General features: G+C 50.9%; 1 protein-coding gene across 4 annotated transcripts in view; it reads left to right on the top strand.

Moving 5' to 3' along the window:
- SUDS3 (SDS3 homolog, SIN3A corepressor complex component) overlaps positions 1–16,649 on the top strand; it is a 68,361-nt gene that overhangs the window by 32,335 nt on the left and 19,377 nt on the right. For all 4 annotated transcript variants that reach the window (XR_011326699.1, XR_011326698.1, XR_011326697.1 and 1 more), the window contains exons 13-14: positions 5,160–5,329; positions 6,583–6,747. The gene's annotated coding sequence lies outside the window, so the exon portion shown is untranslated. The remainder of the gene's footprint in view (positions 1–5,159; positions 5,330–6,582; positions 6,748–16,649) is intronic.

The raw sequence follows: 16,649 nt of genomic DNA, 5'->3' as shown, positions 1-16,649 counted from the left end.
GATCGATGAGTGGAAACCCCTCCCTTCCTCTAGACTTTGAGGACTCCGTGTACAATTTAAAGTGGGGGGGAGAAAAGGCATCTGTACCAAGGATTTGTCAGGCTTGTTCCTGGCAGATAAGTTGCTTTTATTGAGTGGTTTGACGTGCAATTCCATGCAGCATATAGATGTTTGTCTAATGTTTACTTAGAGGGAGAGATTTTCTAGCCATCCTAAAAATTAAACTTTGTGTAATGGTGCTTTTGCTTGGGGAAAATGAGTGTGAAGGTGCTGTCAAAATGTCAGTCTTGTCTGGAACCAGGGTCCTGAAGAAGACAAGTGGCATTCGTGTGTTTGAGGATGTTTCATTTAGAAGAAATGAAGTCCTCAGCCTTTTGGGGACCCAGTTAATTGACCTGAAGAGGTAGAAAGCCCAGAAGGGAGACGCTGTTGGCAGCTGGGAAGGCAGAGACACTTGCAGAGGGAGAGGGTCAGAATAGGTTATTTCTACTGTAAAATGACATCAGAAGGATGTGAAGAATTGTTCCGAAATTACATTCCTTAACCTGAATCATTTTAGGGGAGTCGCTTTTATATGGTAAGACTAGGTGGTTTGCTTCTAGATGAGAAAGGGGCGTGGGTCTGAGTTTTAATTTCAAAGGTGTTCAAGGAAAGAAACACACCATCCGCTGCTCAGAATTCATGCAGGTTTACAGGACCACAGAAATGAATAAGGAAGAAAGTCAGGAGGCTTCTTGCAGCTTCCAGATTTGTAAGGCTGCAAGTCAGCACACTGTCTCTCCTCTCTGAAAGAAACTCTTGCTGAGAAAATGCCTCCTTGCAGAACCTGAAACTGTGGTTCCTTTACACCATTTTTTTTTTTTTTTTTCTTCCCTTGCAGGGACAGGGTATTTGAATGCAGATGTGTTTTCTGCATGAGACACTGGACATGGCGTTCCTCTTGATAACTTCATTTTGGTATTAAAATAATTTTCCAGATAATGCTGTTTCTCTTCTGAAGGCTTCCAAGCTTTTACAACAGCAGAGTAATTATTCCAATTATGAGGAAATTGAGGCAGGGGACTGCGGTTGCCGCAGCCTGTGCTCAGCACTGCTGGCAGAAGCTTGTTGCTTGTCCCAACTTTCCAATAAGCAAATAAAACTACATCTGTTAATTGCCCTTCCTTTGCAAAATCCACTCATTTCATAAACACTAATGCCGAATTGTGTAACAACGGGCTAAGAGGGTGAGTCAATGTTGTTCGCGTTGAGGTTTGCCCTTGTAAATACAGATGCTTGCTGGAGACCTGTTGTTGGTGTCAGGGGTTGGTACAAACAGTGTTTACAGTTTGCTTTTTCAGGGGGAGCTTTGTATTGTAGGGATTTTTTTTGGCCTTGGACCCCTTCTCTTCTGCCACAAGCTTAACAAGATCCTTTGTCATTCTCCAGGGAAGCTTTCAAACTCACCACTGTGGTTTTGAATTGGCTTTAAATAAAAGGTGTTGTGCTTCTGAAGTGCCCTGCCCAAGGGCTCTAGAGCACTCCACGTGCAATCCAAACAGCCAGCAGACAAAGCCATTAAATGTGAAGTGCCTATGCGTGATTACCTGGCAGAAAGCTGTAGAAAAGTGTTTGCAGCGAGTCCCACAGGAATAGGCTTTGTCTGAAAAACCACCCTCAGCAGGTGATAACTCTGTTGGAAAAAGTCAAGGTAGGTCTTGTTGATTCATCAAGGTGGGTGGCTTAGTCCTTCGTTTCAGTGTAGAGCAAAAGAGGTAGGAAGAAGCAGAAATGAGATTAGGGAGGTGGGAGGAAGACCTTTTAAATGGGCTTCTGTGTTTTCCCCTTCTGCCAAGGCATTGTCTCCGTGCATGGTGGATCTAAGCCACTCGAATTTCCAGCTTGTGTGACTAATGGCCTTGTATCTTATATCCTGAAAGCAGAAATATAGCCTTGAGAAGTCAGATCTAATTTCTTCAGTTACATTTGCAGAGTGAAAGCCCCTAAGTGTAACAACTCCTATAGTGCCTCTAAGCTCCTCCAGCCTCCGTCTCGTGGCATCTCTTCAATTCTGAACACGTAGCTTCATTTTACCTCTTAGTACCACACCAGCTGGAACAGCTTCTTCCAGGGTGGGGAGTCTTGTGTGCATGCTCGAGCGAGTGAGGAGAGTGCTTGGAGATGAATGTGTAGTTCCCTCCTGTGGCTTAGAAGGCTATATCTATATTTTTAGGCTTTTTTTTTCTTTCCCCATCTTATTGAGGTAGGAAGGGAAGATTATGGCACTTGATGATTTAATCAACATAATCTCCAGATAAAACATGCTTATGTTACACTACTGGGAGATATTAATTTATGCTGGCTTGCTTCTCCTAAGGTAAATTAAATCATTAGTTTTAAGACTGGATTAGGTGCACATGTCCCTTGCCTCTTAAAAAGGCAGTTCAGTAGTTCTTAAAAGCTTCTTGGCTTGGCGTTTCTTGGGAATCATCAAATACCTTCAGCACAGGTGTCATGAAAAGTGGAACTGGGATGCAATGCTTAAAGGTGCAACCACCAGCTCTGTAGCAGTAGTAGTAAATGCCTCCACGCTGACCTAGGACCTGCTATTGCCTTGTGCCACCTCCTTTACCTGACGGTATTATTTTACCAGCTCATTAATTCAGCGAGAAGATTTTTGCCTCAGGTCTGGGGAACCAGCAATTGCTCCTTTGATCAAACCTGTATCTAGAGCATCCCTCTGTTGATGGAGAACTGAGCTGTTTGGTGCGTTTTTGGAGGAGACCTGGCCAGAGCAAGGTGGTCGGTGTCCACACCCCTCTCCCACTGGAGAGAGCATAAGGACATCCAGGATGATGTGTTGACTTGTGCTTGAAAATACGCCTGAGCAGAGCTGTAGCCCAGATGTTGGGCGACCTTGGAAGTGCCATTAGCACTTCTGAACTGGCTGAAAATTCCCCAAAACGTACAGGTGAAGCTCTGAGTGCACAACAAAAATGAAAAGCAAAAGATCTTTACAGGGATGGGTGGGAGATGTTACAACTCTTTCATAAAGGCAGGGAAACTGAGGCACGGTCTGCCTCTCGCTGAGGAGGGCAGTAGCAGGGCATAGGAGTAAAATTTGGATGCCTGAGGGCAGTGGCCCCTCCTGGAGTCTATTTAGAGCAGATGTGCTGAGCAGAGCCGGTGTGGCTGTTCTTCTGCGGTTCCTTGGAGGAAAGCCTGACGCAGAGATGCTGGCTGCAAGCGTCGAGGTGCCCTGTCTGCTTGGATGGGCAGCAGCTCTGCTGAGGAAACCAGGCCCTGCTGCCGAGACAGACGGGAAGGGCTCCTTGTGACACGGGGGAGGAGAAATGACAGAGGCCCTCACAGCAATTTCAGGGCTATTAAGGATGCGATAATGAGGCATTGCATGCATCATTTTTCAGCGCTTCGCTCCCCCGCCCCCAGTTCAGCCCCTGCATTAACACTCTCCATCTCAGGAGGACAGCTGGTGCTGTAACTCCGTTTTTTACGCATCTGGGCATCAACAGGGCTGGTGCACGCGTGGGTGGAGGGGGTGAGGAGAGAAGAAGGTGCCTTCCCAGAAAGCTGGCTCAGATCCCCATCAACAGGGAGCAGATGCTCAAGATAACAGGTTTGATCAAAAGAGCAACGGCTGGTCCCCCAGACCTAGGGCAAAACCTTCTTGCTGAATTAATGAGCAGGTAAAATAATACTAGCAGGTAAAGGAGGAGACACAAGGTGGAACTTGCCACTGCAGGATTCTCTCCAGCCAGCTATGGGCATCAGGTTATATGGCTGGGGAGAATCTTGTAGAAGATGATCTCAATGCACCTGGGGAAGGGCCGCTATCCATATGCTATTTCCTACGCTTTCCTGGTGCTGTTTTCCTTGGTACCGTCAGTCCTTTGGTCTGATTCTGCATGGCCCATCTCTCGGATGATGAAATCTTCCACCACTTTGCCCCTCTGGATCCCTGGGTCATCTGCTGCGCTGCAGTTCCCGGCTGCGCGGTGGTGGACGTGCTGGTGGCCGCTCTAGAGGAGCAGCTTTGGTGGCTCTCGCGCACCCAGGCTTGCACTGGCAGAAGCAGGCATGCAGGCAGGATTTTCCTACTGGGCAGAGCCGGTTTGCTGCTGGGATGGGTGGATTTCTGATCATTTTTGTTGAGTGGGTTAATATCACCGTGAAGGTCAGAACAAGGTTATAAATCTCGTGGAGGGTACGAAAGCAGTGTTCGGTGGCCTGAGGCAGCTCTCTTGTGTTACAGTGCCGGATGGCAGTGCCTGTGCAAAGAGCAAGTCCTTCTTGCTTCCTGATTTCATTTTTTGCTATTTAAATGTATAGCGGCATTTTTCTGCTTGAATATTTAGAGGTAAGTGTCTCTGTATAGAACATTTAGGGCAGATTTATTGTGTGATGCTCTGGCACTGGGATTAAATGTTAATGCAGGTGTGCTGATACAGTCTGCTTTGAACTGGGCAGCTCCTGGAAGTCTGTAGGCACTTGAGGAATAAAATCAGCTGTGTAACATGGCCCCTTGCCACCCTGTAGATGTGCCTGTTGGCACATTCAGACTCTTCTTCATCCCCACCTCACTGCGGGCACCCTCAAGAGCCGTCCTTGGGGCTGAGCTCTTGATCTTCAACCTGCTGCGATGGAGGACTCCGCCGTTCCTGCGTGATTGTGTATGTCTAACCAGCTTTTCATGGGCTTAGTTTTGGGGGCTGTGCGTTTCCCCTGGGTGATGCCCAGGTGGGGGATGCCTCGCACGAGGCAGATATCGCCTCCCTGCTGCCGTGCCGCGGGTTGGACAGGCAGGCGGCCGTGTTATCAGGAGAGGAGATGAAAAGATCCCCAACTGGTGTTTGTTACTTCTGACTGCAGACATCAAGGATCTGTCACTGGCAGAGCAAAAAGGGAACGATATTATTTTTGGTTTGATCAGGCTGCCTTCCCTCTCCAAGTACTGCAGGCTACAGCGGGGCTCACTAGACACGAGATGCTGCCCAATGCTCGCTCTGATTTACCTTTGCCTTGGTGCAGGTTAGTCACAAGGGAGAGAAGTGCTTTTTTTAATTACAAAGGAAGCATTTGTAGTCTTTCATGCTGGCAGAGACCTGGGGGCGAAGCTGATATGCAAAATGTATTTTGACTTGCTTTAATGTCTCTTTCAGGCTGCTGATGCCTCTCCTGCATCTCCCTGCCAGTCATCTGAGCCTTGTCCTGCAGCTGTGGAGGATCAGGCAGGTCTGGTTTTGGGAGCAGGGACCTCGGTGTCACAGAGGGGTACCACGAGATCTCCGAACTCCAGTCCTCTGGAGCCTGGAGGAGAGAGCCGAAGCAGGTGAATTTAAAAGCTGGAGCAGGAGAGGAGGGAATCCCTCTCTTCCAGGAGGGTAGGCATGCTGCAAGCAGCGCTGGGAGATGCCGGATCCCACAGACGCTGAGCCATTCCCCCTTTCTCCATCCATCCCGCTTCCTAATAGAGAGAGAGATCAAATCAAAGATGACAGGATTATTTATTGAGGTGTTTGTTTGAAGTTGAACGGACGGGAATCACGTTTCAAAACCGTAAGAGAAAGAGCTTTTTAGCTCTCTTCCTTTCTACAAAATAGCAACCGCATCACCGCACGCCACGGGGATGTCAGGGTGAATCTGTTTCACTGACAACAAGATTGTTCTGTCTAGACGGGGAAGCGCTGCTGAACTGAGTCTGCAGAATAATTTAAAGCCAAAATACTTTACAGACATTAAATTTAAAATAAAAACTGCCTTGACACAGATGATGCTTGATGGATAGCTTCTGTGGGGGTGGGATGGCTTTAAGACAGAGCTTGATGGTAGTGATTGACAGATGTCACTCAACGTGACCTGGTGACTGCTGACCTGTCACCTCTCCCAAACAAGTTCTTCCACACGAGTGGGTCCATTGAGGCGTCTGGGTAGCCCCGTGGAGCTCAGTGCAGGGCTCCTCTGCAATACTTGGATCTGTCTTGAATTTTGTGGTTCCTAGGCAGCCTGCCCAGCCCTCCCCAGCCCCTCGGTGCCTTATCCCTGCTCTGCTGCCAGCTGCGTGGCCACCCCTCCGCCTGACCGCTGCCGAGGGACGCAGGAGCAGGAATGGTTGTGTGGAGGGGATATGAGCCTTGCATTTGCCATCTGCCTGGAGGGGCTGGCAGCCAGGGCTGTCTGAGGCAGAGAGATGTGGTGGTGCAATTGCAGCCCAGCTGGCATAAGGAATTTACTTTCTTCTGGCGGAAAAAGAAAGATGAAATATTAAAAGCATGGCTCAAAGGCTGGAATATATATGTTGGGGGGGGGGTCCCCTTTCTAAAGAGGGCTTCTGCTCAGAAGTGCTTCAGTGTGGCTCAGAGACAGCAGCTGGTCAGAGCAGGAGGGATGCCAGCCATCAGGAGAGAGCGGGGAGTGGGGCTGAAGTAAGGGAGGAAGAAGAGGCATGTCTTGGGTGGGCTGATCTCGGGGCTCGGGGTGAACACTGACACTTCAACTCTACCATAGCCTTTAGGACATGTGCTTTAGTCTCGTTTGGCTCCTGTTCAATGGCAGGAAATAAAAACTCTTTTCTTGTCTCTGTAGATGAGGGCAGTGCTCCTCTGGAGTGGGACGACACCTTCCTGCTGACCGCTGCCCTTGGGTTAGGGAGGATGCAAGACGGGAGGAGCAGAGGGCTCAGCCAAGGCATCTGTCGGCTCCTTCTGGAGAAGTCTTGACGGCTCCCAACTTACCACTTCTGGCATCCTGGTGAGTGAGCCCAAGTGTCCCCAAGAGTCCCTGATGACTTTCTGAAGTGATGACGGTACAAGGTTTCTCCCAGGGCCAAGCTATTCCATTTGCTTCTGCTGATGAACTTAGGGGTGGGCTGTCAAGGGAGAGAGCATGGCTGTCAAGCAGCAAGGCACGCCGACGCAGAGATGTGCGGTGTCCTAAACTCAGTAAAATTTGAGGCCTCCTATTTTTTTTTTTCCCAAGCGGTCACCAGACTTTGTGTGCCTTCACGCAGCAGTTCAGCCGCTGGGTGGGCGGCAGGACCCGGCATCCCAAATTCGCAGGGAGCGCAAGAGGAGAGATGGCTGTGAGATATAACAGGGAGGGAGAACCGAGGTCTGTGCATTTGCCAAGTGAGGAGCTGGAGAGAAACAGTTCAGGCTGTTTAAAGCTTTTCCTTCTGTTTCTTCCTTTGACTTCTCTTTTCTGCCCTCCCTCTGCGTTAGCGGGTCTGGGCCAGATTCAGAGATAACGTGGGAAAGGGAAGATGCAAGTTCAGCATGGCAGGGAGTGGGCTTGGAGCAGTCTTAACTTTATACCTCTGCAAACGCTGGCAGTGAGTGCTACTTATTTGCTGATCAAGGATGTACCCAAACGAAGCACGCTGGGGAGACAGTCGCTTGTTCAGGCTCAAGAAATGGGTGAGCAGTGAAACAGAGTTTGACCTCGACTCCAACTCCAGCTGCTGCCTTGCCTCTTAACTTTTGGCTCCTGCATCATCTCTGGCAGGACAGGGTGAGGGCAGGCAGCAGAAGGGGGGACCCTGATGTCCCCCCCTTCCCGCAGCCATACCTTCTGCGTTCCCCTGGCTGCCTCCCTGCCGCTGCTGCCGCCTCGTGAAAGACCTCGTGATTAATTATACTGCTCCGCAGCCTCCAAAAATTTATTTAGGGTTTTATGTTTGCTGCTGCTTACACAATGGTAAATCTGCTGTGGCTGCGTCTCAAGCAGGTGGCAGCTAATAGGTCAATAAAGTGAATCGCACCATTAGAGCTGTCGAGCTGGGCTGCCGGGAGCCAGGCAGGCAGGTAGAGGGGAAAGCTGCAGAGAAGTCAAGACCGATCTGCTTTAGCAGAAATGCATCTGGCTATGCTGGCTTGCAGGAAATTGCTCGCTTCCCTGATAGCATCCCCTGCTTTAATAGATCAATTTTTCCACTACAGTTTGCCTCGCTTAAGCTTTCTTCTCCCTGCATCCCATGCTTTCCTAAGAATTAGTCTATAGGACCTTTTCATCTCCAGGAGTTTTGGAAGTTGTTTTTCCTTAAAGATTTTCATTGCCTTTTCCTTGGGGTGTACAGAAAAGGGGGGCTGGGGCGAGACCTTTGAACCACAAAAAGTCCCCCTGAAAATGCTGCTGAAGGATGCAGAAATCCGCTAGCAACCACCCAAGGAAATTTAGCAATCGCCTCTGAGCATCTTGCTTAGTGCTGCTGTCGAAGGATTGGGGATGGTACTCCTTGAATAGATAAAAAACACTGTCGTACCTGCTTTTCAGAAGAAGAGAATGAGGCAGGTGTGACTCCCTCGTCCTGCGCAGGGTCTCTGCTCCTGCCTGGAAGGGAACAGGCTCGTTTGTAAGTGCTGCTAATTCATATGTGGTGAGAATCTCTTCCTGATGGCCTGGTGCAGAGCTGTACCTGCTTTGTACTGCTTCCCAGAAGGAAGGGAAGCGGGAGCTGTGTTTTTGCATTGGCCGTGCCAGCAGAAAGAGCTGCGTTCGGTTTGCTCTGCACACTGTTGCGAGCTGGGGCCGTGCGCTGCCCTCCCAGGTAAAATGGGGCTGGAGGCGATGACTCGCTCTGAACCTGCTCTGGGATGCTGAGCCTATGCAGGCGACCGTATCGCCTTGTGATGTTAAAGCTGCTACATCCACCGGGTGATGTACCACTGACGTGCAAGGGTGTGCGTGCTGCCTTCCCATGCTCTATATACGGAGCCTCCAGTAGACTGCATCCTCGCTGGAAAGGCGATTCAGATATCCTGGCTCCTCCTGTTCGTCACTGTTAGTGCCGTACTGTTGGTTTTTAATGTTTCTGCAGCGATGGTTTGTATAAATCGAAGCAGGTTGTATTTATTCTATAAAACTTTGTAGGTATCTTGCATTGGATGTGACCTCCCAGTGCACAGTAAGCAATTCAGCTTAAGTAATCATCACCAACGCCATTATCTTTATTGCCAGTCCTGCCTGATAAATCTGCTCCCTCTGGGACGGCCAAGCCCAGCGAGTAAGCCAGACCCACTGTATGTGTATGTATTTAGGAGAGCAGAGCTTATGCTCAGGAGCCGCTTGCAGGGTTCTCAACGACAGGCGCTCGAAACAACCCCGAAGGTTGCTTAAAACCCACAGAATTAACAGAGCTCTCATGCAGCCAGCCTTGGGAGTCCCTGGGCTTTTTCAGCACTTTGGGGACTGGGCTTCAAGTTCTTCTGCCCAGCTTGGAGGGGCAGAGATTTGCTATAATTTTGTGAGCCAAGTGCCCTGTTGTCCTTTCCCTGACCTGAGGCTGGGCCATGAAGCTGCACATCAGGTATTGCAAAACTCGGCATTGAAACAGTGACTTTTGATGGACTACAACTTTACTGAGCATGAGGTTGCTTTACCGAGCTGTGTCCCACGTGAGCAAGATCGTCTGCTATTTGGTTCCCTTTAGGATAGACCAGGCGTGCGCCCTCCCAGCACATTGTGCCCCCCCGTCCTGTCACCCACAGACCAGTGGCCGGTGGTGCCTGAGCAGGACCAAGCTGGGCTGGGAGCTCTGGTTCATGGATCCTGGTTGGTGGTAGTATCTTCCCTGCAGCTCAGACGGCTGTGGGAGCCAGGAGCTCTCATCTCACCCAGGACGGCTGCCTGGCTGCATGCTGTCTCTGACAAACAGCTTTTCTCCTGCTGAATTGCTAGTACCACTTTTCCCCTCCATTTCAGGCGTGAGTGCCTCACGGGGACGTCCCTGTGGTCTGTGGGCTCCTGGAGGCGCAGATCACAGCTGGCTTCTCGTGGAGCCACGACAGCTCCCTGGGCAGAAGCAGTATCCCCAAGCCCCGGCTACGCCGCTTGCACGAGCTGGTTTCTATCTGGCATGTCTGGTGGCACCGCCGAGCTGTCCAAAACCACCCAAGTGCTGCAGATACAGCCTTGTCTGTGGCTTCCTTCTGGGAAAGGGACCTCACTTTTGGCTTGGAGCATCTGATGAGAAACAAGTCGGGTACCAACGACCGCGTCTGCTGCATTGCCTCTTGCTGAAGCACAGGAACGGTCGGAGAAAGGTCCCCCTTTGCCACCGTCTTCAGGCAGAAGGGGCTTGTGGAGCCTGGCAGAGGCAGAGGAGCTTTCTGAAAAGCAGGGGGGTCCCCGAATTCCCGGCTCCGGGGTCTGCTGCTACCCTGGTGCTGCAAGAGCAGGGCCGGTCTTTGCCCCATGAGTGCCCCGTGCCCTCCTTTGGGGCAGCGGTGGGGCTGCTGAGGAGCGCGGTGCAGGCATTGCCCGCTGCTGCAGGCAGGAGAAGGGCTCTGAGCGGGCGATGGTGAACACAGAAAACTGCCTAACAGCTCCCTTCTGAGGCCAGGGGACTTTGGTGGAGAAAGTGACTTTTATAGAAATAGAGGAGACTTCCTTTTGGGTCAAGTGCTCTGGAAACGAATGATTTTGAGATGAAAGCCTTTTTGCTCGGGTAATACAGATTCACATTGCCTAGAGGGAAGTCTGCCTTGTGCTGGGGTATTTTTCCCTCTGGGGCCATTGCGATTGCTTTTGAAGATGAATTTTCAACATACAAAGGAGAAGAAGAAAGCTGAGAGAAAGAAAGGGCTTTAAAAAATATCAGGGATTCTCGTGGTCTGTTTTAATTTGTTAGCATGTCTCTCTTGCTTGTAACACCCCTGCCGGGTGCAGGGCTTGTTCCTCCTCTTCCCTTCATGACTTGCTCCTTCTCCCCAGCATCTTCATCAATCCCGGTCTCTGGATTTATTCCCCCCCCCCCCTTTTTTTTTTTTTTTTTTCCTTTCTAGGCCAACCTTTTTGCACCCAGGGCTGCTTGGCAGCCTGTGTGCTGCATTGGGTAGGGATCACCTTGGGAGGTGGGCTGGCAGAGATGGCCGAGCATCCTGAGGGTCTCAGCTAGCAGGGGGTGAGGAGACACACAGGAGACAGCCTGTGCGCTGGGAATAAACCTCCAAATACACTGGCCCCCATGTATCCAAAATCCAGCGGGTTACAATCTTTGTTGCGTGATGTGCATCCCTCCCACCCTCTTCAGATGCAGTGGGACGTGTCCGTCTGTCGGGGTCCTTGGCGTGGTACCCCTTGGTGCTGTGCTCAGGAGCTCCCCAACCTGGCTATAACTGGCCCAGAGATCACTTGTTGTGCCTGAGCTGTCCCCAGGGCAGAAGCAGGAGAACGGCGAGGTGAAGAGGTATGGAATGGGCCCTTTTCTTATCAGTTTATCATCTGAGGGATGTCTTTTGAAAACATGTTATGCCCCACAGACTAAAGGTCTCCAAAGCCTGTTCTGGCTCTGGTAAGACTATGGGAAGCATCAGTGTCTCACTTCTCTGGTTTTTGCTGGTTTCTCCTCCACTGTTCTGGAGGAATGAGGTGCATGCAGGGCTCTTCTCTGCTGCTGCTTAGTGTGAAATGCTGTAAAACCCAAGCATTGATTTCTCAATCAAAGGTGTCTGTTTTCTCCCTGGTCTGGGGCTTCAATGCCTGCAAATCCATCTTTCGCTCCCAAGTGGCTTGCTTTAAGATTTTTCAATCAACTGTTGTGCTTCAGAGCTTTGGGAAGGGAATAGATTCAGTCAAGCTGATGTTGCTTGTGCTGGCTCGCCGGTGGGTTTTGAATGAGACAGAAACCAGACAGAGCCCATGGGGGCTCTCGAGTCTCAGGCGAGACTTTTACCTGTGCCTAGCTGTGGTGTAGGAGAACATTGGTCTACGGGGCTTTGGAAAGCTGTGCGTCTTCCTCCTGCCCCAGCAGTGAACCTGGTTCAGCAGGTCTGTGGTCCCCAGGCTTTGTGGATTGTAGGCTGAAGTTGCAGTATGTCCTGTCAACAGATGCCAGAAAAACCTGAAGACTTTAAAAAAAAAAAAAAAAACCAAAAAAACCCAAAACCAGAAAAACCCAACCACCACCACGTTCCCATCTGTGCTTCCCATATTTTCATAGCAATCACAATGATTGCTCCCTGTTTTCAAAGCATGGTACTCTGCTGTTGTTTAAGTGCTGTATAACTGATGCAAGCCTTGTTGCTGAAATGCAACTGCTGCTCTGGAGGAGCACAGCAGCTTGGGGTAGAAAGGATTGCTGCTGCCTGTGATTGCTCTCTTGCAGAGATTGCTGTCGGTGACCTGAGCTGGGAGAGTTGGCTGCAGCTCCTGCCTTGGCTTCTGCCTGCTTAATCATCTCGGGTCGATTGCTGCTGCTGTTTAGGCTCAGCTTTCCCCCTGCTGAAGGAGGGTGAATGACATGGGAAGCCCTTTCCAAAGACCAGAGCTGGGGTTATTTTGTAGCCCTGGGAGGTGCAGGTGGAGCTTAGAGTGGAGCAAAGGGGAGGGTGAAATGCAGGTGACTCCTGGTGCTAATTGTATGCAGCAGATTTATCTGGAAGGAGCTGAAGGAAGCGTATCAAGGATGTCTCAGCTATTCAAGTGAGAAATCAAATTAAACTTTGCATCAAATAGTAGAGCTGCTCTGCGCTAGGAGTTATGTCAAATTCATTAAAGGTTTCTACACACCAGCCCCGCAGGAGTTAGTGGAGAGAAAAACCAGTGCTCTGTGTCAGGGGGCTGTGTTTGCCTGCTCACCTGGATGTGTTAATGATGTGGGTAGAGGAAGAGGGGATTATTGCTTTAACCTTCAAGATTACCCATGTGTGGAGCAGGGAGGGGGACACTGACTCCACAGCAATGAACATAATAATTCTGTGTGCCACTGCCAGCAAGCTGGGAAGTGTGTCCATCAGTCTGCACCGAGGAATGCGAGGTGAGGACTGGGACAAAAGCCCCAGCAAGCTGGAAGTGTGGAAAACGCTCTCATCCCAGTTGCCCATCTCCTGGTCTCCCATTAAGAGGCTGGGAGATGGAGTCCCTTGGGACCCCTGGGGTGTCTGGGAGGTGGATGGGAGTAATCTGAAGGAGATCAAAATATCAGTACCACACAGAAGTATGCGTTCAGACTTGCTTCTCATCGGGCACAAGTCCATGCTTGCTCTAGGCCAGGAAAAGATCTGGACAACACATTGCTCCCTCTGCGGGGACAGATTTCTCGGAGGCTGGATGGAGCACAGACTTGGCATGAGAGAGCCTGCAGCCAGGAGGAAGCTGCTAGCGCGGTGGCACGGGAATCGTCTGCTGGGAATCTGTGATGCCACGGGAGTTTGGCCACAAAATGATTACCCCACGCTGTACACCAGAGGCTCTGAGAGCTGCCAGGTGACCAAAGCATGACCATACCCGCTTCTCACCAGCGGTGGGGCATGCCAAAGAGCTGGCGGACATCAGGAGGAGGAGAGGAACATCGAGCTTCATCCACTGCAAATGCTGAATGCCAAAGTTTCCTCTGGCTCATGTGCTAAGGCCCAGGCTTGGCTAATACTAGCTGATTTTTTTTTATTTTTTTTTTTTCATTCCTGATGCATGTTGTGCATTGCTTTAGAAGTACTCAAGCACTAGCTTGATATTTAAAAGCCATTTGCAGCACTGCTGCTCTGCTGGCAGGAGAAATTAATCTGACCCCAGGGTGTACATATCCTGGTGTTGGAGCAGGGCAACTCGATAACAGGCAGGGGTGAGTCTCCTCAGGTGTCCTGCCTGCTGCTAGGTCTGGATTGGGGCTCTCCAGCCAAGCAAATGTCTTTCCTCCCTCCTTTTCTGTTGAGTTGTAAGAATTTTCAGGAATTTAAGATGCTAAACCTCAATTAGGCAACACTTATTAATTTCCAAGGTGTAATTTATTTACAAAGTGTTCCCCTTCACAGCAGCAAATGCTGTTAATTGCTGTAGTTTGCTTTCCAGCCTAGGATTTGAGACTTGAAAAGCCCATGAATGTGGCTGCTAGGCAGGCAGGGCTGGCTCGGGGGGGTTCTTGCTACCTGGGGGTACGAGGAGCTCATGGAGGAGCTGACTCTGACCCAGGCACCCCAGCTTTTGCTCAAAGCAGTCCCTGTCCTAGGGCACGGGAACAGGCCAAGGAGCAGGAATTCCTGTTCTCTTTTCGCGGCTGTATTAACCCGACTGTTCTGCAGTGCCTTTTGCTCTCTCTGCTCTTTGGCTTGGTTCATTTGCCCCCAGCGTGATACGGGTATCCTCATCCCGCTCCAGTGTTGCTGCAAGGCTGAGCGAGCTGCCTCTCTGTAGATCTGGAGGCAGAGCTGCAGAAAATCGATGGGGCCAAGAGAAAATGAGGTACTACATGCTTGTCCTTCAAGCTGCCAGCACCGGGGATGGCATCTTTGCAGCGTGATGGCTCAAGGCTATATTTTTTTTTTTCTCTTTTCTCTCTGGCATAGGCTGTTGCTCAGAGCTGCAGAGATGCTGTCCTGAAGCTTTGCTGACATGCAAAGCCCTGCGACTAATTCCTCCGAAGCAGGCTGTGCCGTTCACCTGTGAGACACCAGCTCCTCCAGGATGAGGTGGGCTGTGGGGCAGGGGAGGGGAGCAGCCTCCTGTGTTTTGGGGAAGGAGAAGGTCTCTTTCCTCCTGTGCATGGACTCAGTGGATTGCCTCTTGCCATCTAGACGAGCAACATCTTTAGGAGAGTCTCCCAGGTGGCTCTTTGGGGAAAGAAGTTGGGGATTGATCGAAGTACCTCGTGCAGAGTCAAAACATTGGCTTCACCTTCTTGTGCTTCCCAAGGACCACTTGAAAAGGGCAAACCAGAGCTGCTCCCCTTCCCCTCGCACAGGGCTGGGGGACTGCTGGGGGTGAGTGAGTTTGTGTAGGACCCGTGATGAGGTCCTTGTCTTGGTTTGGCTCCAGAGGCACTGCTGTAACCCTGATGTTTCATGCAGACGTAGACAAATTATTGCAAAATAGCCCTGTCTTATCTTCTGGCAGGCCTGACCGTGTACCCAGCTCAGCCTGTTAATGAAGCAATTGTTCTACACAATGGATTTAGCCATCAGCCATCGTCTCCAGTTGAGCTTGATCTATAATGCCTGTTTGTAGGCACGGGAAGCGTTCAGCGCTCCCAGGAGCGGGTGGTGTGCGAAGTCTGGATTTATTAGCCATCTGGCATGCTGCTGGGCCATTTGTTACCGAGGATCTTGCAGGAAGAGCCTCTGATGCTACAGTGAACTCTGTGCTGTAGGAAGAGTCAGGATAATTTCTGGGAGCTCATGGCAGGGGGAGTCCTGGCTTCTCAAATGCCTAAAACCAGTGAGTTTGGATGACTGCCCACCCGCTGTGATGTTCCTCTTGAACATCCCAGTCCAGGTATCCATGGAGAAGCGTGACCTGCTTCTTCCTAGGCTAAGCATGCCAGGATGCTGCCGGAGGAGCTTCTGGTTTTGTTTCTTAAGCCTGACCTCTTCCTTGTGCATTTGGTGATGCCTCGTGATGTGGCAAGCAGGGAACGTGCCTTTTCTCTCCATGGCTGACCTGTGTAGCAGGAATCCAGCCCTGGAGCATCCCCTGCCCTTTGCAGGGCTTGTGTGCAGACGTTGAGCTGGGCAGCTCCGGAAAATGAAATGCAAATGAAATGGAAAGCCGAGGGGCAAGGGGGCTGCTGACTTCTTCACCGCTGAACTCTGCTGCCTGCAGGAGAATTGTATTCTAGCTGTTGCTTGTGTTCTTCTTCCCTGATTAGCCTGGGCAATGCACTGGCAAGATAAAGGAAGGCAATTTCCTTGGCTCACGCTGAGATCTTATTATGCATTTCCATGAAGTGAAAAGGGAGGAGGGAGCAGCCCGAGCCTTCTGAAGCTCAGGGGCTGCAGAGTTGTACAGCACGATAACCCTGCCAGCCCTCGGGGTGGGCTGAGGGAGGGTTACCCAGCCGCTAAGAAGCGAGGTTAATGACTCGGAGTCGGGGTGCTGGCTTTCTACTGCCGCCCAGACCACGCAGGTGGCCGAAGAGCAAGGGCTGCGGATGCAGATGAGTTGGTGGGGAGACCGGGTTGGACGTCAGGGTCTAGCAGAGGGGTGGAGAGCAGGGCGCTTGCCTCTTTCTCCCTTTTCTCCCTGCTTTGAGTCGGTATCTGTGTGCACGAGCGACGCAGAGCATGCTCTCCTGTGAAATGGTGGCAGTGGGTGGTGGTGGAGGTGGCTGGTCCTGTGGGCCAAGGGGTGACAGGGGGAGGTGTCTGCGCTCCCCGAGTTGTTTGCAGAGAGCCTTGGAGATGGCTGGATGAGGTCTTTTTTCTTTTTCTCGGGTAGGGACCTACTCAGCACTCCCTCCCCACCTTCGCCTCCCCACCATCCCCGTTCTGCGGGGCTGCGTGGTCCCAGCCTCACCTGATTCCCACAGCCTTCAGCCGAGTTATGTCCTGACCACAGTCCCTCTCGTGTCTCCCAGGCCAGGATTAAAGTGCACATAACCTCAGTCAGGAGTTGGTTTTCTGCCTGGGGCTGAGGGTCCTGCTGCCTGTTCAAGTGAGGGGACGTTTCCCTGGCAAAGGGCTGATCACAGACCACGGTTTTGCTTCTTAACACAGCAGTAGGGAGCCCAGCTTTAAATATGGCTTGCTAATGAAAAAGCTCCTTTGAAGACCATTGTACTTTGCAGAAATAAGTGCCTGCGCTGCTAGGGTTGCTTTTAAAACCTCTAACCACTGTGTTCTTCGGCGGCTTAAGCAACGTGCATAATAAACCCCTGAAATGAAGTTGGGCTCTTATGATAAGAAGAAAGCACGAGGTTGGAATAAACTGAAATGAGAGAAGTG

The sequence above is a fragment of the Haliaeetus albicilla genome, chromosome 10 (assembly GCF_947461875.1).
Source record: "Haliaeetus albicilla chromosome 10, bHalAlb1.1, whole genome shotgun sequence".
NCBI lineage: Eukaryota > Metazoa > Chordata > Aves > Accipitriformes > Accipitridae > Haliaeetus > Haliaeetus albicilla.
Note: the sequence above shows the minus strand (reverse complement) of the source record. Positions and strands in the feature narration are given on the sequence as shown.